The following is a 21,623-nucleotide window of genomic DNA, read 5'->3' as shown; positions in this document are numbered from 1 at the left end:
TCCTCAGAAACATCAATTTGAAAAATTAATCTGCATGCAAAAATACCTGCACAAGAGCCAAAGATTCCAGGTGATGGATTACAGCACCTGAAACACATAAGAAAAGACAGAATAAGATGTGTAGGAGAAGATTCACACTACCCCATAACCCCTCTCCAAAACCAGGCAGTCCAACAAGGAAAGAGACACTCACCTCATAGAAGGAAAATGAGCACCCAACTTCACCCTGGACCCTAGTAATGACCTGCCACAGCACCACTCTACTGCTGTGGCTGCTCAAGGTTGCTCCTTGAGGACTGCTGTGAAGTCAGACCCCTGGTTACCTTTGCACCTGCCAGCTCAGGCGACCCCAAGTGGATCTTACAGCCACAGGAGTTTCCTGCAACAAAAAGTGGCTCTTGCAGACCCAGGTGAGTTCCCCAGCACCAGTCTCCCAGCTGGCTCCTATGAAACCACAATCTCCCTGGCACTGGCTGGCTCTAGTAGCCCTGGGTGGTTCTCATAACTCCAAGAGATTTCCTTGGCTCCAGACGGACATAAGGCTCCCACAAAACCAGAGCCCCAGGCCATCTGGTCTCTAGCTGGCTCCAGCAGTAGCAGTTGGTCCTATAGCTCCAGGTAGCTCCTATGGCATGAGGCTACCAACGGGCCCTCATGAACCCAAGCTCCCAGACCAACTCAGCGCCAACTGATTTCCATGGTGCAAGGCTCCAGATGAGCCCCTACAAACCCAGGATTCTGGATGGGTCCTGGCCTGGCCAAGTACCACAGAGGTAGACTTCCAACTAACACAGCACCAGGCCTCTGGTCCAACCCAGAACCAGCCCGGCCCCCATAGACCTAATGGTAGTAATCAAAATGTATGAATTGGTATGGATATGGTATTGGCATAAAAACAGACACAAAGACCAGTGAAATAGAACCAAGATCTTACTTTACACCACTCACAAAAGTTTAACTCAAAATGGATTAAAGACTTAAATGCTAAGACCCAAAGCTATAAAACTCCTAGAAGAAGACACATTAAAAAAATCTCCTTGACATTGGTCTTGGTAACAGTTTTTTGGATATGATACCAAAAGCACAACAACAAAAACAAAAAAAGATAAATAAGTGGGACTATATCAAACTAAAAACCTTCTGCACAGCAAAAGAAATGTTCAACAAAATGAAAAGGCAACCATCTGTATAAGGGGTTACTAACCAAAATACATACAACTCAATAGCAAAAAAAAAAAAAAAAGTCTGATTAACAAATGGGCAAAGATAAAACCAATAGGTACCTATTTGAGTGCTGTGAAGTGTGTAAACCTGGTGATTCACAGACCTGTACCACTGGGGATAAAAATACATGTTTATAAAAAATAAAAAATTACATTAAAAAAAATAAAATAAAATAAAATAAATCTTGAAATAAAAAAAAATGTTCATCACTAATAATCAAGGAATTTCAAATCAAAACCATAATGAAATATCACCTTGTACCTGTTAGAGTGGCTAACTATCAAACAGACAAGACATAACAAATGCTGTCAATGGTATGGAGAAGAGGGAACTCTTCCTCACTATTGGCAGGAATCTAAATTGGCATGGACATTATGGAAAACAGTCTGGTGTTCTTTTTTTAAATTAAAGATGAATTGCTATATAGTCTGGCAATACTATTTCTGAATAGATATCCAAAAGAAACGAAATCACTATCTTCCAAAAATACCTTCATCATCATGTCCAATGCAGCATTGCTTTTAAAAGCCAAAACATAGAAATAACCGAAGTGTCCACTGACAGATAAATCGATAAAAATGTTCATTATGTATATTGTATGCATGTGTTATATGTCTATATTACCTGCAGGTAATGAAACTATCACAGACAAGAAGAACTTATCCACATAATGATTAATTGTGATGTGGTATCTTGAATAGGATTCTGGAACAGAAAAGGGGTATTAGGTACAAACAGAAGAAATCTGAATAAATTATGAACTTTAATTAATATTGATTTATTGATTCATTAATTGTAACAAAGGTGTCATACTAATATAATAATTTGGTGTGGGGTAATGGTACTTTCTATAATATTCTCAATTTTCTATAAGAAACCCACTTCAGATACACGGAGGCTAAAAGACTATAATTGCCATATTTTTGCTCTCTAGGTTTTGCTAATTTGATTGAATAATTTGATGTATCTTTATAGAAATAAATGAGAAATACAAGTAATCTAGTTAAAATTGAATTCCAGATAAATAATTTTTTCAGTAAAGGTATGCTCCATGCAGTATTTGGGACATTTTTATATTAAAAATTGTTTGCTTTTAATTTTATTATATTTTAAGGATTTTACTTATTTATTTGAGAGGGGGAGAGAGCACAAGTGAGTAGAGGGACAGAGAAAGAGGGAAAAACAGACTCCCCACTGAGCCAGGAGCCCGATTCTGGGCTTGATTCCAGGACCTCAGGATCATGACCCGAGCCGACGGCAGACTCTTAAAAGAGTGAGCCCCCCAGGTGTCCCTGCTTTTTATCCAAAATTTAAATTTAATTGGTATACCATATTTTGGCATAAATCCTAGACTTTGAGCCTAGGTTCCCACCCTGATTCTGCTGTTCCATTCTTGGTACACATCTTTCATTCTCAAAGTCACATTTAAGTCAAAAGACACTGCTGCCACTCAAACATCCATGATTGAGGTGAGCAAGAGGATGGAATGAAAGGGTAAAAGGCCCAAAAGAGCCACTGGATCCCTCTCTAAAGAGTTTTCTGGGAAGATTTCCATGGTGATTTCAGTTTATGATAGAGTCTGGGGAATGAATACTTTTTAGCTGGGCACATTGCCCACCTCAATAAATAAAGTTGAATGAACCTGGGGATCTATAAAGAAGAAAATAAGAACTCATATTGGATAAATGATGAGAAGTTTTTGTCATGCTCCATAAAATATTTACACCTGCCTTTGTATAAAAAAAAATGCCTTCCATCATTTATAATTGATGTGCTAAAAGATGCACCACATTTACCTTCTAATTTCCAGTTTGAGAAGCACAGGCTAATGTACACTTATAATTAGGCTCTGAAATCAAACAGTCTGTCATGTCTTACTGTGATTATTTAAAAACTTAACAAGGGCTCTCACCCTTTAATCTAAGCTTTATCCTTCCCAACTCTTATCCTGGGCTTTTTGTCCCAAATAATGGAGAGCCCAGAAAAGGTCTGAGAAAAGGCAGATTTTTTTTTATTGAAGTGGAAAATAAAAATGAGTGGGGGAAAAACAAGAAACAAAGAAAGAAAACAAGTAGGCTTCAGAAAAATTCAGACAATTTCCTAAATGTTACTTATTTTATTTTTATTTAATTGTTTTAGAAGCTTCACAAAAATTAACAAAAATGGGGTGAGGGAGGAAAGATATTTGGAGAACTGTTGCCATAAACTCTTAAGTTAGAAACTCTGTCATGTCATATCATTAAAATTTCCCAAAGGATGGAATTCCTCTCAGCTCATTTGAGTGCTGTCCTCTGCATGTGCAAGTTAACAAAGCAAGTGCTGTGTGGTCATAATATGAAAATAAAGAAACTGAGGCTTGCAAGATTTTTGGAAACATGGTGTGACAAAATCCTTTTTTCTTCGGTGTATTTGAAAACGCCTATGGAGGTATCAGTGCTAAAACAGATACTTAGGGCTTTCATAAGAAGATTAGACTCTGCAATTGTGCAGGCCCAACACAACCCAGGCCACGAGTCTCTTGGCAATTCTTTCTCTCAGCTTTAGAGAGTAGAGCTGAAGTGAAAACAAACAAAAACAAAAACAAACAAACAAAAAACACTTTTGCCCCTTCGGAAGGCCACTTCTAATTAGCTCTTCCAGGTTCCAAGTTCTGAAACTTCTCTAGCCCACCAGTTCTCAGGAGATGAGCATTTTCCAGGAGGAATCCTTGTAATACAAGCAAAAGAGAATGAGTAAAATTCCGTGCATGCAAATGCGTGGGCATGTCTGTGGAGCACAGACAGTTGGAATGCAGAGCAAGCAGGACAGGAAGCCCCTGGTGCCCTATCTCTTCCTCAATGCTTTGTAGCTGCTGGACTGAGCCATCATCTTGAGGTTTAAATTGATCTGGGCTATGGGGTACCTGTGTATCTCCATTGGTTGACTGTCCAACTCTTGATTGATTTCAGCTCAGGTCATGATCTCAGGGTCCTGGAATCAAACACTGCATCAGGCTTAGTGCACTCCACCAACAAATAAATAAATAGATCTTTAAACTGAGTTGGGCTTTGAGTCTGTGTTGATAGCAACTTAAACCAAGTGGGAGCCTTGAGCTTTCCTGAATCTGCTGATCTGTAGTTGTGGATAGACTAGTTAAGTCATTGAGCACCTAGCCTCTTGAAGGTTCTCTCCTAGAACCTACTCCTTCTCTTCAGTTAAGCTCCTGCCATTCCAAGTAATAATAGTAATGCAAAAATAATACCACCAATATTTGTGCTAACTTTGTGCCAGGTATCATCCATTTTGAGATGAAGAAAGAAGGAGTTAACTTGCTTCAGGTCCAAATTTACGCAGCAGTAGAATGAGAGTCAACCTTGATCTCTCTGACAACAAAGTGTATGCATTTACCTGACTATAACAATCCAAATTCCTTGGCTTTAAGACTCCTGTGGTCTGAATTTTCAATCCCTTCCCCTCCTAGCAGTCTCCCTTTCACCCTACCACTTGCCCTGCACTGCTGAGTTAGCAGGTGTGAAGCCTGTGTCTAACTATGGAGGTGCTCAGCTATGTCCCTGGTGCCAGGTAGCCACCTTGCCCTTGCTGCTTGAGGAATGAGCAGTGTTAAAAACAAACCCAGAAGGATTGCCACTTGGAGCTCTTCAAGTATACTCTGGCCAACCTAACAAAGAGCCTTCTTCCTATTTCTAAACCACCCCTATTTGCTGGAATGTTCCCAGCTCTTGCTCATTTTCAGTGTGGAATAACCAGACATGTCTTTCCCTGGCTTCCCACTGATAGCTCATCTCACTCTCATCCTTTCCTTCCTCCATAGGCACTAATAGCATCTTTTAATGTTATTCTTACCACACATAAAATTTTAAATACATCTTGGTAACATGGTATGCATTCTCAAGCCCCTCAAATTTTCCTCCTCTTTTGTGAAATGAAAGTTATTTCAACCACAATATGCAATATTTTTTTTAAAGATTTTGTTTATTTATTTGACAGAGAGAGATCACAAGTAGGCAGAGAAGCAGGAGAGGGAAGCAAGCTCCCCGCAGAGCAGAGAGCCCGACGTGGGGCTTGATCCCAGAATCCTGAGATCCTGACCTGAGCCGAAGGCAGAGGCTTAACACACTGAGCCACCCAGGCACCCTCAACAATATGCAATATTTAAGCCACGTTTGATAGATACCAGGCATTGCATGCTAAGTGTCAGAGATATAATAATGAACAAGAAATAAACCTACCCTCGAGGAATTGATAGTCCAATGCTGAGGTAGGTCTCCAAATGATTTGATTTGACTTAAGACAGAATGAGAGAAATGCTATAATAAAAATGAAATGTCATTTTTATTTTATTTATATTTTTTATTTAAATTTACTTATCTTCATATATAAAAATAAAGGTCATTTTGCACCCAGAAATGGATAACTTATTTCTATTAAATGCAATGCTGAACAAAAAGACAGTAAATTTCAGGTCAATTATTTTGAAAACTAGTTGAGCTCATGTAGCTGGCGACATCCAGCACAAAGGAAATGCACTGACTAGTGTAGATGGTGGGTACATTAAACAGAGTGACTGGTCATGCGTGGGCCAACATTATGACCAAAGACCATCAAAAGCCACTGGAAATTGGGATTCAAGAAAAGGCAGTTCTATTGATCCATGTAACAGCATTGCTTTAAAATATTCTAGAAAATGTGGGCCAGAGTTCTGAAATGTCAATCCTCAAATAAATAGCTAAGAGAAAAACTATGATTACTGTCTCAGACTTGTCAAATCACCTCTTGAGAGGTAAATGTTGTGTTCTCAAAAAAGAATGAGTTCATTTTGCAAACAGTATTCATAGGAAAGTGGAAAGCTGCCTACTGGGACGTAATTTTAGCAGTCCCCCAGAGTTCTATCTGCCTAATATGATATCTCCTGGCCTGGCATACCCCTTCCACCTTCTGAAATCCCACTGAAATTAAAGGTAGGGTTATAATGGAATTTTTTAAAAAGCATGTCGGTGTAGAGGATTCAAGATGGTGGAGAAGTAGCAGGCTGAGACTACTTCAGCTAGCCAGAGATCAGCTAGGTAGCTTATCTAAAGATTGCAAACACCTGCAAATGCATCGGCAGATCGAAGAGAAGAAGAACAGCAATTCGGAAAACAGAAAAACAACCACTTTCTGAAAGGTAGGACCGGCGGAGACGTGAATCCAAAGCGACGGGAAGATAGACCCCGGGGGGAGGGGCCGGCTCCCGGCAAGCGGCGGAGCAACCGTGCACAAAATCAGGACTTTTAAAAGTCTGTTCCGCTGAGGGACATCGCTCCAGAGGCTAAACCAGGGCGAAGCCCACGCGGGGTCAGTGTGGCCTCAGGTCCCGCAGGGTCACAGAAGGATCGGGGGTGTCTGAGTGTCGCAGAGCTTGCGGGTATTGGAATGGGAAAGCCGGCTACAGAGACAGAGCCGACAGTAAGCTCACAGCTCGGTGTTACCTTGAACCAGCCACAGGCTCGGTGAGCTCGGAGCGTGGCCGGAGGTCAGGCAGACGGGAGTAACTGGGCGCTGTTTTCTGAGGGCGCACTGAGGAATGGGGCACTGGGCTCTCGGCTCCTCTGGGCCGGAGACCAGGAAGCCGCCATTTTCATTCCCATCCTCCAGAATTCTACAGAAAGCGCTCAGGGAACAAAAGCTCCTGAAAGCAAACCCCAGCGGATTACTCAGCCCGCCACTGGTAAGGGTGGTGCAATTCCGCCTGGGGCGAAGACACTTGAGAATCACTACACCAGGCCCTCCCCTAGTAGATCAAAGAGAAATCCAGCCGAGACCAAGTTCACCTACCATTGAGTGCGGTTTCAATACCAAGGAAGCAGCAGAATTCCAGAGGAGGAGAAAGCAAAGCACAGAACTCATGGCTTTTTCCCTGTGATTTTTTTTTTTAGTCTTGCAGTTAATTTAATTTCTTTCTTTTCATTTTTTGTTTTTTTCTCGCCTTCTGGTAAAATTTTTTTTTAACTTTTATCTCTTTCTTTTTTAACGTTTTTTAACTAGTTTATCTAATATATATGAGAATTCGAGAGATAAGTGACACCATAAGACGAAACAACATTAGAATAATTGGGATTCCAGAAGAAGAAGAAAGAGAGAGGGGAGCAGAAGGTATACTGGAGAGAATTATTGGGGAGAATTTCCCCAATATGGGAAAGGGAATGAGCATCAAAATTCAGGAGGTTCAGAGAACGCCCCTCAAAATCAATAAGAATAGGCCCACACCCCGTCACCTAATAGTAAAATTTACAAGTCTCAGTGACAAAGAGAAAATCCTGAAAGCAGCCTGGGAAAAGAAGTCTGTAACATACAATGGTAAAAATATTAGATTGGCAGCTGACTTATCCACAGAGACCTGGCAGGCCAGAAAGAGCTGGCATGATATTTTCAGAGCACTAAACGAGAAAAACATGCAGCCAAGAATATTATATCCAGCTAGGCTATCATTTAAAATAGAAGGAGAGATTAAAAGCTTCCAGGACAAACAAAAACTGAAAGAATTTGCAAACACCAAACCAGCTCTACAGGAAATCTTGAAAGGGGTCCTCTAAGCAAAGAGAGAGCCTACAAGTGGTAGATCACAAAGGAACAGAGACCATATACAGTAACAGTCACCTTACAGGCAATACAATGGCCCTGAATTCATATCTCTCAATAGTTACCCTGAATGTTAATGGGCTAAATGCCCCTGTGAAAAGACACAGGGTATCAGAATGGATAAAAAAACAAAACCCATCTATATGTTGCCTCCAAGAAACTCATTTTAAGCCCGAAGACACCTCCAGATTTAAAGTGAGGTGGTGGAAAAGAATTTACCATGCTAATGGACATCAGAGGAAAGCAGGAGTGGCAATCCTTATATCAGATCAATTAGATTTTAAGCCAAAGACTATAATAAGAGATGAGGAAGGACACTATATCATACTCAAAGGGTCTGTCCAACAAGAAGATTTAACAATTTTAAATATCTATGCCCCCAACGTGGGAGCAGCCAACTATATAAACCAATTAATAACAAAATCAAAGAAACACATCAACAATAATACAATAATAGTAGGGGACTTTAACACTCCCCTCACTGAAATGGACAGATCATCCAAGCAAAAGATCAACAGGGAAATAAAGGCCTTAAACGACACACTGGACCAGATGGACATCACAGATATATTCAGAACATTTCATCCCAAAGCAACAGAATACACATTCTTCTCTAGTGCACATGGAACATTCTCCAGAATAGATCACATCCTCAGTCGTAAATCAGGACTCAACCGGTATCAAAAGATTGGGATCATTCCCTGCATATTTTCAGACCACAATGCTCTAAAGCTAGAACTCAACCACAAGAGGAAGTTTGGAAAGAACCCAAATACATGGAGACTAAACAGCATCCTTCTAAAGAATGAATGGGTCAACTGGGAAATTAAAGAAGAATAGAAAAAAATCATGAAAACAAATGATAATGAAAATACAACGGTTCAAAATCTGTGGGACACAACAAAGTCCGTCCTGAGAGGAGAATATATAGGGGTACAAGACTTTCTCAAGAAACAAGAAAGGTCTCAGGTACACAACCTAACCCTACACCTAAAGGAGCTGGAGAAAGAACAAGAAAGAAACCCTAAGCCCAGCAGGAGAAGAGAAATCATAAAGATCAGAGCAGAAATCAATGAAATAGATACCAAAAAGACAATAGAGCAAATCAATGAAACTAGGAGATGGTTCTTTGAAAGAATAAAATTGATAACCCCCTGGCCCAACTTATCAAAAAGAAAAGAGAAAGGACCCAAATAAATAAAATCATGAATGAAAGAGGAGAGATCACAACTAACACCAAAGAAATACAAACTATCATAAGAACATAGTATGAGCAACTCTATGCCAACAAATTTGACAATCTGGAAGAAATGGATGCATTCCTAGAAACATATAAACTACCACAACTGAACCAGGAAGAAATAGAAAGCCTGAACAGACCCATAACCAGTAAGGAGATTGAAACAGTCATTAAAAATCTCCAAACAAACAAAAGCCCAGGGCCAGACGGCTTCCCGGGGGAATTCTACCAAGCATTTAAAGAAGAACTAATTCCTATTCTCCTGAAACTGTTCCAAAAAATAGAAATGGAAGGAAAACTTCCAAACTCATTTTATGAGGCCAGTATCACCTTGATCCCAAAACCAGACAAGGATCCCATCAAAAAAGAGAGCTATAGACCAATATCCTTGATGAACACAGATGCGAATATACTCAACAAAATACTATCCACTAGGATTCAACAGTACATTAAAAGGATTATTCACCACGACCAAGTGGGATTTATTCCAGGGCTGCAAGGTTGGTTCAACATCTGCAAATCAGTCAATATGATACAACAAATCAATAAAAGAAAGAACAAGAAACATATGATACTCTCAATAGATGCTGAAAAAGCATTTGACAAAGTACAGCATCCCTTCCTGATCAAAACTCTTCAAAGTGTAGGGACAGAGGGCACATACCTCAATATCATCAAAGCCATCTATGAAAAACCCACCGCAAATATCATTCTCAATGGAGAAAAACAGAAAGCTTTTTCGCTAAGGTCAGGAACATGGCAAGGATGTCCATTATCACCACTGCTATTCAACATAGTACTAGAGGTCCTCGCCTCAGCACTCAGACAACAAAAGGAAATCAAAGGCATCCAAATCGGCAAAGAAGAAGTCAAATTATCACTCTTCACAGATGATATGATACTATATGTGGAAAACCCAAAAGACTCCACTCCAAAACTGCTAGAACTTGTACAGGAATTCAGTAAAGTGTCAGGATATAAAATCAATGCACAGAAATCAGTTGCATTTCTCTACACCACAGCAAGACTGAAGAAAGAGAAATTAAGGAGTCAATCTCATTTACAATTGCACCCAAAACCACAAGATACCTAGGAATAAACCTAAACAAAGAGGCACAGAATCTATACTCAGAAAACTATAAAGTACTCATGAAAGAAATTGAGGAAGACACAAAGAAATGGAAAAATGTTCCATGCTCCTGGATTGGAAGAATAAATATTGTGAAAATGTCTATGCTACCTAAAGCAATCTACACATTTAATGCAATTCCTATCAAAGTACCATCCATCTTTTTCAAAGAAATGGAACAAGTAATTCTAAAATTTATACGGAACCAGAAAAGACCTCGAGTAGCCAAAGGGATATTGAAAAAGAAAGCCAACATTGGTGGCATCACAATTCCGGACTTCAAGCTCTATTACAAAGCTGTCATCATCAAGACAGCATGGTACTGGCACAAAAACAGACACATAGATCAATGGAACAGAATAGAGAGCCCAGAGATAGACCCTCAACTCTATGGTCAACTAATCTTCAACAAAGCAGGAAAGAATGTCCAATGGAAAAAAGACAGCCTCTTCAATAAATGGTGCTGGGAAAACTGGACAGCCACATGCTGAAAAATGAAATTGGACCATTTCTTTACACCACACACAAAAATAGACTCAAAATGGATGAAGGACCTCAATGTGCAAAAGGAATCCATCAAAATCCTTGAGGAGAACACAGGCAGCAACCTCTTCGACCTCAGCCGCAGCAACATCTTCCTAGGAACATCACCAAAGGCAAGGGAAGCAAGGGCAAAAATGAACTATTGGGATTTCATCAAGATCAAAAGCTTTTGCACAGCAAAGGAAACAGTTAACAAAATCAAAAGACAACTGACAGAATGGGAGAAGATATTTGCAAAAGCCATATCAGATAAAGGACTAGTGTCCAGAATCTATAAAGAACTTAGCAAACTCAACACCCAAAGAACAAATAATCCAATCAAGAAATGGGCAGAGGACATGAACAGACATTTCTGCAAAGAAGACATCCAGATGGCCAACAGACACATGAAAAAGTCCTCCATATCACTCGGCATCAGGGAAATTCAAAAACACAATGAGATTTCACCTCACACCAGTCAGAATGGCTAAAATCAACAAGTCAGGAAATGACAGATGCTGGCGAGGATGTGGAGAAAGGGGAACCCTCCTACACTGTTGGTGGGAATGCTAGCTGGTGCAGCCACTCTGGAAAACAGCATGGAGGTTCCTCAATATGTTGAAAATAGAACTGCCCTATGACCCAGCAATTGCACTACTGGGTATCTACCCTAAAGATACAAACGTAGTGATCCGAAGGGGCACATGCACCCGAATGTTTATAGCAGCAATGTCCACAATAGCCAAACTATGGAAAGAACCTAGATGTCCATCAACAGATGAATGGATCAAGAAGATGTGGTATATATACACAATGGAATACTATGCAGCCATCAAAAGAAATGAAATCTTGCCATTTGGGACAACATGGATGGAACTAGACCGTATCATGCTTAGCGAAATAAGCAGAGAAAGACTACTATCATATGATCTCCCTGATATGAGGAAGTGGTGATGCAACATGGGGGCTTAAGTGGGTAGGAGAAGAATCAATGAAACAAGATGGAATTGGGAGGGAGACAAACCATAAGTGACTCTTAATCTCACAAAACAAACTAAGGGTTGCTGGGGGGAGGGGGTTTGGGAGAAGGGGGTGGGATTATGGACATTGGGGATGGTATGTCCTTTGGTGAGTGCTGTGAAGTGCGTAAACCTGGTGATTCACCGACCTTTACCCCTGGGGATAAAAATATATGTTTATAAAAAATAAAAAATTAAAAAAAAAGCATGTTTATGCCTGAGGAGGCAGGTCAGTTAGAGGGACACTTGTTAAGAGAAAAACTTTTTGGAGCATTATTAAAAATCTCAACTTCCCTCCAAAGTCTGCCCCCTCTATCAGAGTGCCAAAACTCCTTCCAATGAATGTATATTTGACTACAAGAGTGGTTGCAACACTCTGGAGAAATGCCAAGAGATTGTGTAAATACTACACAACATTATTAGAGCAGATCTATTTTTAAGGTCTTTTTTTGGATAAATACACTTCACCAGGCTGGGAAAATTTCCTACCATTTCTAATTTTCTGAGTACTGGTTTAAATTTCAAATGCATTTTTGCTGCATTTTTTAAAACAAAATCTACTGATTGAGTGAATTATATTCGTTGAATTTTTAATGTTAAACCAAACTTTTATTCCTAGGATAAACCCTACACAGCCATGATTATTCTTTTTGTATATTGTGGAATTCAATTTGCTGGTATTTCTTAAGGATTTTTGCAGTTTCTGTTAACAAGAGATATTGGTCTATAATTTTCTTCATTTCCAATGTCTTTGCTGGATTTTGGTTTCAGAAACCTGGAAAGAAACTTGGAAAACATTCACTCATTTTAAGTTTTCTGAAAAGTATGCATATAATCAGTGTTATTTCTCCCTTCCATATTTAGAAGAATTCATCATGGGAATCATTATGGTCTGCAGTTTTTTGCAGAAAGATTTGAAACTATTAATTCATTTCTTTTCAATAGATGGAAAGGTATTTGACTCTATTTACTTTAGTGAGCATTATTTTATCTTTTAAGAAATTTTTCCATTTTTTAAGTTATTAAATTTATTGGCATAAAATTGTTTTATAATATTCTTATGGAGAAGTCATCTTTTTCAGCCCTGGTGTCAGGAATTTTTCTTTTCTCTTTTTTTTTCTTGATTAGTCTAGCTAAATGTATTACATTTTTTAATAGTTTCAAAAAATTCACATTTTCTTTAATTAATTCCCTGTTACTTGTTCATATTCTATTTTGTGGTTTTCCACTTTTATCTTTACCATTTATTTTCTTCTGCTTGTTTTAAATGTAATTCGCTCTATTTTTCTTGTTTAATGAAAGCTGATACTTTGATTTAAAACCTTTCATTGTTTTTAACATGAGCATTTATGCTATAAATTTTTTTCTGAGCATTGCTTCAGCTGTAGCCCACAGAATATGATATTTTGTAAAGTTCTCACTTTCATTATATTTAAAATGTTTTCTAATTCCCCTTGAGATTGCTTTTTTGACCCATTGTTCATTTAGTTTTGTGATGTTTAGTTTTTAGATGTTTGGGGGTTATAATTTATTAAGACTTGCTTTTGGCCCATAGTATATGGTCTAATTTAGTGTAGGTTCCTCATGCATTTGAAAAGATGAGTATAGCATATGAGCTGTAGTGAAGGGAGTGACACATAAAGATAAAATAGGTCAGGATGGTGGACAGTGCTGTTCAGTGTTCTGCCTTTACTGATTTTCTTTCTACTTGTTTGATGACTTATTGAGGAAGGAGAACTTAAGTCCCCTATTTTAACTGTGTATTTGTCTATTTCTTCTTTAGGGTCTGTGAATCTTCACTGCATGTATTGTAAGACTCCAGGCTTGAGTCATACACATTAGGATAATTATATCTTCTTGATTAATTAGCCCCTTTATCATGATGAAATATCCATCTACATCCTTGTTTTGAAATCTACTTCGTCTTGTATGCCTTCAAAAATATACATTTTGAGTTTATGTGTACTATAAGCACTTTGCAGCATTTTGCTTCCATTTTCCCCTCCTGGCTTTAATGTTATTTGTTTTGCTTGTTTGTTTTAAGATTTCATTTACTTGACACAGAGAGAGACAGTGAGAGAAGGAAAACAAGCAGGGGGAGTGGGAGGAGGAGGAGCAAGCTTCCCGCTGAGCAGGGAGCCTGATGTGGGGCTCAATCCCAGGACCCCAATCATGACCTGAGTGGAAGGCAGAGGCTTCATGACTGAGCCATCCAGGTGCCCCAGTGTTATTTTTTCATACATGATGTTTCATATAGGAATCAAAACCCAGACAGTACAGTGTTATTAATTTGTTCAAAATAGTTGATTATACTTTAAAGATATTTAAAAGGAGGGGATTTTTTTTTTATATTTATCCATATATTTACCATTCTGGTACTCTTCATTCCCTCATGTAAATACAAATTTTCATCCTGTGTTATTCTCCTATTGCCTCAGCAACTTCTTAACATTTCTTGTATTTTTAGGTCCGCTAATAATGATGTCTTTCAGCTTTTATTTGTCTGAAATATCTTTATTTCACTTCATTTTGAAAGTAGATAAGTCTAACTTGACAACTTTTGTTTGTCAGTACATTAAAAATTTTGTTCCATTGTATTCTGGCTTGAATTGCTTCTGATAAGAAATGCGTTGTTATTCTTCTCCTTCTTCTGCTATGCATAATGTGTCCTTTTTTCCTTTTGACCACTGCTAATATTTTCTCTCCAACACATTTTCAGCAGTTTGATTATGAGGTACCTTGGTGATTTTATTTGTGTTTATTCTGCTTGGTGTTAACTGAGCTTCTTGAATCTGTGGATCTATTTTATATATTCTACTTGGAAAATTTTTAGTAATTACTTTCCCCCTCAAATTCTAGCTACCTCAGCTTCCTTGAACTCTGGTTTCTTTCTTCTTATCTTTGCTCAGCTACCTGGGTTTCCAGTCCATGCCCGGAGGCCTGGAAGATGCCTCAGGCAGTAATTTGGGGTCATTATAGGGCTAACCGTGCAGATTCCCTTTTCTCAGTCCTGCACTGCCTCTTGTCTGAATAAAAGTACTTCTTTCATAATTGTTAATGGTTTTCTATTTGTTTGTGGAAGAAGGCAAGTTCCATAGTAACTCATTTTTTTGTGGGTAAACTGAATTTTAAAATTTTCTCCATAAAAGTTGGGAGCATTTTTAGTTAATTAATGATTTTTGTTGTTAGCATCAATAGCACCCTACATGTTATTGTATGGAATAGTTACTTACTAATATATGGATTTCAATCTTTCATGGTTTTCAATCTTTACCAAGAATCAAGAGCTTAACTTGTGACAGTCTGTGAGGTTGACTCTGGAATAGAGGAAAGACAAATAATGGAATTAAAACAGTGAAACCTTTCAATAATTTTCTAAATATTGAGAAATTTAAAAAAAAATTGTTAATGTTCAAAGTCTAAAGGGATCAAGTTTGCCAGAACAGTTGTTATAAAATGGAATGCTTATCTATGATTATGTAGAAAAATACTGGGATAAAAAAATCTAGAGTTTGTTGTTCATAACCCTCAGAATTTTGTCTATTAGTAATGATTTTACTGATTAAACAATATTAAAGTTAAATATATAACACTATTTTTATGAAAAGTATGAACTAACTTTTAAAAATCTTAGTTTATACGATGTGTAGATTGATTCTATTATAAGAACTTCCTGAATCCTCAGTAAGGACTTCCTGAATCCTCAGCTACATAATCTTAAACTCCATCATTGAATGGAAGCCTGTCTCTCATGTAGAACTACGAATAACTCCATTACTTGCCAGTTGGCTCAACAGACCAGTCAGCTGCAGAAAGAAACCAATCGTCTTTCCCCTGGTGATAGAATATTCCACTGGCCTTGCTCAAAGCAGGATCAGATGGTCACCCAAATGCCATTTACCTTTTTTTAAAAGTTCCTATAACATCCTGCCATCAGATTCACAATAAAGCTTATTTTAAAACAACTGTACATTTCGGATGGTACCTTGTAGGAATATTGTCAAAACTTTCTTAACTTAATCATAGATTAAACACATGTTTAGCCTGGCCAGTTGTATAGTAGGAGATGTCCTTTCAGTTTCTAGTAGTTCAAGGGTTTACCAACTAAGTCCTGATAAATGAGAGCATGACTTAAGTATGCACTGGAAAGGAACTGATTAGTGCACACACTTGGTTACTTAAAACTGGTACCTGTTTTTGCCTTATTTTTTTTTTAAGATTTTATTTATTTATTAGAGAGAGAGAGAGAGAACTCAAGCAGGGAGAGTGCCACGGGGAGAGGGAGAAGGCTCCCCTCTGACCAGGGAACCCAATGCGGGGCCCCATCCCAGGACCCTAAGATCACAACCTGGGCCAAAGGCAGACCCTTAGCCAATGGAGTTACCCAGGTACTCCCTGTTTCCCCTGTTTTTGTTTTAAAATAAATCCGTAGGACCACTCTCAGTCTATATGGACAAGTATTCTAGTCCACTAGAATATTTGTCAATAAAGTTAAAAATACAGACTTCAGTAGTTATGCTGCTTTTTAAAAATGCTTTTGTCTTTAGTCTTACATTATTTTCTGCAGCTATCAGATGGTGATGAATTTGCACGACATGATTATTTTTCATTGATACATAAGATCTTAAAGGGTAACGTTCATAATTTTTATTCCCTACCACCATCTTGTAGATTTTGTTAATTATGAAATATATAAAATATGCTGAACACTCATAAAATAGTATTTCTGAGACCTATGATAGTAGTGTTGTGCTACATTCATGAACTCTTTCTCTGTTTCAGCAACAAAATATTAAACAAATCTAATGACCCCACCCATCCCCAAACCCATCTCTTCCTTTTCTCTTTAACTCCCTTACAATTATCACTAGACTTAGGTTGGCCCTTATGGTTTCCATACATGATTTTGTAATTTTATTACATATGCATATATCCATAAACATATCTCTTTTATGAACTTGGCTTCAGAGTGAATGTTTCAGTAGGATAAAAGGAATATGCAAGATGCTGGTGACAAATGATAACTACTTCTCTCTCTTCTCCCAAACATAGCCATCTTTGGTTTCCACAGAAATCACAGGCAAACTTACCTTAAGTGGTCATAGCCAAATCCGTATCAGTACTGTGGCCTCTACCCTCTGGTTATGAAGTACAATCTGAACTACCATGCTCCCTAGCAGGCATCTTCTGGGCAAAAAGCGAGCTTCTTTTGTAGAGAGATGCAGCTGGTTTTTTGACATGGCAAATTATTCATCAAAAATTAGGTACATTTGTGGGAATTTCATTAAGAAACTTGTGCAATAAGAAGTAGAAAAACAAATTAAATAGTATAAATTGGCCCTGCTACGCATCTAAGGGTTGAACACAGTTCATGCTGGCTTATAATCAGAGCAACTCAGAGATCAGTTAAAACAATATTTAGGAAGAGAAACCTCCGAAAGAAAATACACCTGAAGTTGTTCCTGGTAAGTTGCATGTGTATGTGAGTGGCATTAAATAACAAAAATTCAATAAGTAAATTTTAAAGATCTAGTTAGCTTTCCTCATTGATTCATGAATCAGACAGTGTGCTGTCCAACAAGTAGAGGGGAGCTCCAAAAGGGTACAGAAAATGTTAAGTTTTTTTAAAGGTAGAGAGGGATCAGAAAAAAGGAAATTATTATCAAAGAATCTATTTTTTTAGGCAAGGTTACCCTCCTAAATGGAATGGAAGGGATTGATCGGTAATTTCTTAGTGCTGACCAGGAAATTCCCACATTGACTGGCTAAAATTTACCTTTTGGGGAGGTTATAACTGCAGTTAGGTTATGCGTTAAGTCTTGGTTTACTGACCTGGACCTTAGCCTAAGTGATGCCATTTTCGCTATGTTTTTTTTTTTTAAGTGTCCGCACACATTCTGACTCTCCATCTCATCTTTCACTACACCACTCCCTTGTCCCCTACATTGTTCCTCAACACACTGTGTTCTACTCCCTCATCCACCCCTCACCCCAACCACTTCACATTCCAGCCTCACTTAGCAAAATCTCAGAGAACCAGAGGAAGGGAAGCCACCTGCCCTCACTCAGCATTACTGGAGAATCACTCAATGTCACATGACTCAGTATTTACATATGTGGAGTGTTCCATTTGGGCTACTGCAATCTCCATTTCTACTTGTTTAAAGAGAAGTTGCTGCTTCATATTTACCATCAGTGAGTTCCTTCCCCTGTGCTCTGAAAGCATTTGTCATATCTGGGCATGGTTTTTGGTTCATAATTGTCTACTCTCCAAGGCTATGAATTCTTCAGAGGCAGTGTCTCTTGTCCCTAAGAGTATTGTATCTAATGATAGAAAAGGGGAAGCACAAACAGTTTGCATCCCTGACAAACGATTAGTATCTTCATCCAGGGTTGTGCATACTTCTAGCACGCTCATGTGCATACAGTTTCCCCAAGGAAATAAGCTGCTCCTTTAGCACTTCCATATTTTTTTTAAAAACTTTTTAAAAAATTTTTATTTATTTATGTGAGATAGAGAGAGTGAGAGCACACAGGAGCAGGGGGGAAGGGTAGAAGAAGAAGAAGACTCCCCACTGAGCAGGTAGCCCATTATGGGACTTGATCCTGGGGTTCCAGGACCATGACCTGAGCTGAAGGCAGATGGTTAAAAGACTGACCCACCCATGTGCCCAAGACTTCCACATTTAAAAACAAAACAAAACAAAACAAAACAAAATCTCCACAATTATATTAAACCTTAATATTTTTACCACTTATAAATATTCAAGGAATATTTTTATTTACCTATTATATATGAGATATTGCTTGGACTCTAGAGATGCCACAGCGAACAATTTAAAGTTGTCAGCCGGTTTCTATTCTAGCACTGTTTCATTTTCCTTGGTATTATGTGCCTTGATTATTGATCTGAAATGATTTCATTCACTACAATTATAATTGTTAGAGATTCCTTTTCTGTGAAAATATTAAGAACTGTTTTTTAATAATTTATATCAGAAACAGCACTTATAATGAAGAAAGTATCAGTTTCATCTAGTCTTTATATTTTGTAGCCCTAATTGACTTTATTGTACATTTAGCAAAGTAGAGAAGCACATATCAAAAACTTATTTGGACATTCTTAATTTATATACAACTTTTCATGGTCTAGCAAAGAACGTAAGCAGGAATAGTAAATAGATATAACACAGAGGGGCATTTGAGTGGCTCTGTCGGTTAAGCATCTGTCTTCAATCCTGGTCATGATCCCAGGATTCTGGGATGGAGCCCTGAATCAGGCTCCCTGCTTAGCAGGGAGTCTGCTTCATTCTCTGCCCCTCCCCCACCATTGATCATGCACTCTCTCTCTCTCTCAAATAAATAAATTAAATCTTTAAAAAGACATAGCACTTTCCTTTGGTAGCCATTGATTGTGAATTGTAGATTTTGCCCCACTCTTACATACAGGCTTTCAGATATGGAATGAATAAGTCACTGGGATGAAAGATACAGCACAGGGAATATTGTCAATGGTACCACACTAGCGTTATATGGTGGTAGATGGCAGCTACCCTTGTGGTGAGCACAGCATAAGAAGAGAAGTTGAATCGTTCTGTTATACACCTGAAACTCATGTAACATTGTGTGTTAGCTATAGTCAGATGAAAAAATTAAAAATAGATAAAATATTTTGTTTTTACTATTATAAAAAGCAACTTGCCCACTCCTACTTCAGAGAAATGTTGCAAGACTCAGCAAGTTATGATTGGAAACATTTTAGGTATCTATTCAAAATGAGTGAATGGAAAAATAATAACAGTAATCTGAGGTCACACATGCTAATATCTCCTGGTCTGCCTGCTGCCACCTCCTCACACCTCAGCTCACAAATCCATATGAATTACACTACCCTTTGGAGGGAGAGCTTATTTTCTTATAGCTATAATACTAGTATATTTTTTCTCAGGTAATGAGAACTAAGACAGCTTTTTTGCTTCCAAATCAGCCAACTTAAATTGTGTCAATTACCTATTTTATAATACTAAAATATTTTAATTTTAGCTTTATACCTGGTACAACTTAGTGATGGGTCATTGCAATGAAACTAGCACCTACAGTAGGTATTTATAAAATTTATTGTACAGTATAGATTGTACTTATTCAATTAGGAAAAAAAACTCATCTGATACAGAAGTTTAATAGCTTTCTACTATCTAAATTAAAATCTTTACCTGAAGTTGAATAAACATTTATAAATTGACAATGTTTGATATTCAGGTTGTCAAGCAGATTTCTGAACTCCTCCTGAAGGAAATAGCATAAAGAAAGATACTCAGAGGCAAGCTCGTTACAAGGCATCCAAAGGACAGTCTGAGCAATAATCTAAACAATGCAAACAAAAAATAAAGGACTTTGTTTTATTTTGTTTTGCTTTGGTTTCAGGTCTTTCCATAGAGTGAGAAGAATAAGTAAGTTAAAATGACTCAAGGAAGGATGCCTAGGTGGCTCAGTCATCTAAGTCATTCAAGTGTCTGAATTTGGCTCAGATCCTGATCTCAGGGTTCTGGGATCCAATCCCCCATTGGGCTCCCTGCTCAGAGGGGAGTCTGCATCTCACTCTGCCCCTCCCCCTCTCCCTGCTGGTGCTGGAGTGCTCTCACTCTCTCTCACACACACACAAAAAATAAATAAATAATCTGCAGAAAGGGGGGGAAAAAAAAAAAAACACAACTTTAACTTTAAAAAAATTTCTCCTGGGCGCCTGGGTGGCTCAGTGGGTTAGGCCGCTGCCTTCGGCTCAGGTCATGATCTCAGGGTCCTGGGATCGAGTCCCGCATGGGGCTCTCTGCTCAGCAGGGAGTCTGCTTCCTCCTCTCTCTCTCTCTCTCTGCCTGCCTCTCTGCCTACTTGTGATCTCTCTGTGTCAAATAAATAAATAAAATCTTTAAAAAAAAATTTCTCCCACTAGAAAATATCCTACAGTTGGGACTCTATACTTTTTCTTTTTGCCTGGAGATCAGCACGATGGAGGGTGTGAGGAAAGAAAGATCGTGCAGAGAGAGAAGTGAGGTGCGATGTGAAGCAGTTGGAACAGAGCACTCAGGCACCTTTGGGGAGTGGGGGAGGGGCAAGGCTCTTACACCAGGTCTTAACACTTCACTGAGAATATCTGTCCTCTTTTCTGATTGGCTTAGTTCTGGCTGATCCTCATTTCCTCTTCTGTAAAACGGACTGGACAGGATTAGAAGTTCTCAAATGATTTACCCTTTGGAATCATCTGAGGATGCTTATTAAGGACCAGACCTCTTGAGTGACAAGTAGAGATTCTGACATGATGAATCTGAAGAGGAGGGGGTGGCAAAGGAAGGGGCAAGGGCCAGGAACAGTTATTTTTAACAAATACCTTGGGTAAATCTGATACATTCTCCAAGCTAATATCCTAACCTTCTCTGACTCCTGACACACATAAAGCATCCCAGACATATAAGAAAATAGAGACAAGCATGTAAGAAACTAGGAACTATTAATCAAATACCACTGGGTGGGTTGTATTTGAAGTTTCAACTTCCACTTGCTCAACATATCACACAGGCATGGGTGAGAAATAAAAAAATCACCTTTCTCCAATGAAGACATACAAATGGCTATCAGACACATGAAAAAATGTTCATCATCACTAGCCATCAGGGAGATTCAAATTAAAACCACATTGAGATATCACCTTACACCAGTTAGAATGGCCAAAATTAGCAAGACAGGAAACAACATGTGTTGGAGGGGATGTGGAGAAAGGGGAACCCTCTTACACTGTTGGTGGGAATGCAAGGTGGTGCAGCCTCTTTTGAGAACAGTGTGGAGATTCCTCAAGAAATTAAAAATAGAACTTCCC

The 21,623-nt window shown here is 38.5% G+C and overlaps 1 pseudogene; it reads right to left on the bottom strand.

Annotated features, from left to right (window-relative positions):
- The window catches only part of LOC132014528 (programmed cell death protein 7-like), a 116,220-nt pseudogene that overhangs the window by 13,389 nt on the left and 81,208 nt on the right, over positions 1–21,623 (bottom strand).

The sequence above is a fragment of the Mustela nigripes genome, chromosome 3, assembly GCF_022355385.1.
Source record: "Mustela nigripes isolate SB6536 chromosome 3, MUSNIG.SB6536, whole genome shotgun sequence".
NCBI lineage: Eukaryota > Metazoa > Chordata > Mammalia > Carnivora > Mustelidae > Mustela > Mustela nigripes.
Note: the sequence above shows the minus strand (reverse complement) of the source record. Positions and strands in the feature narration are given on the sequence as shown.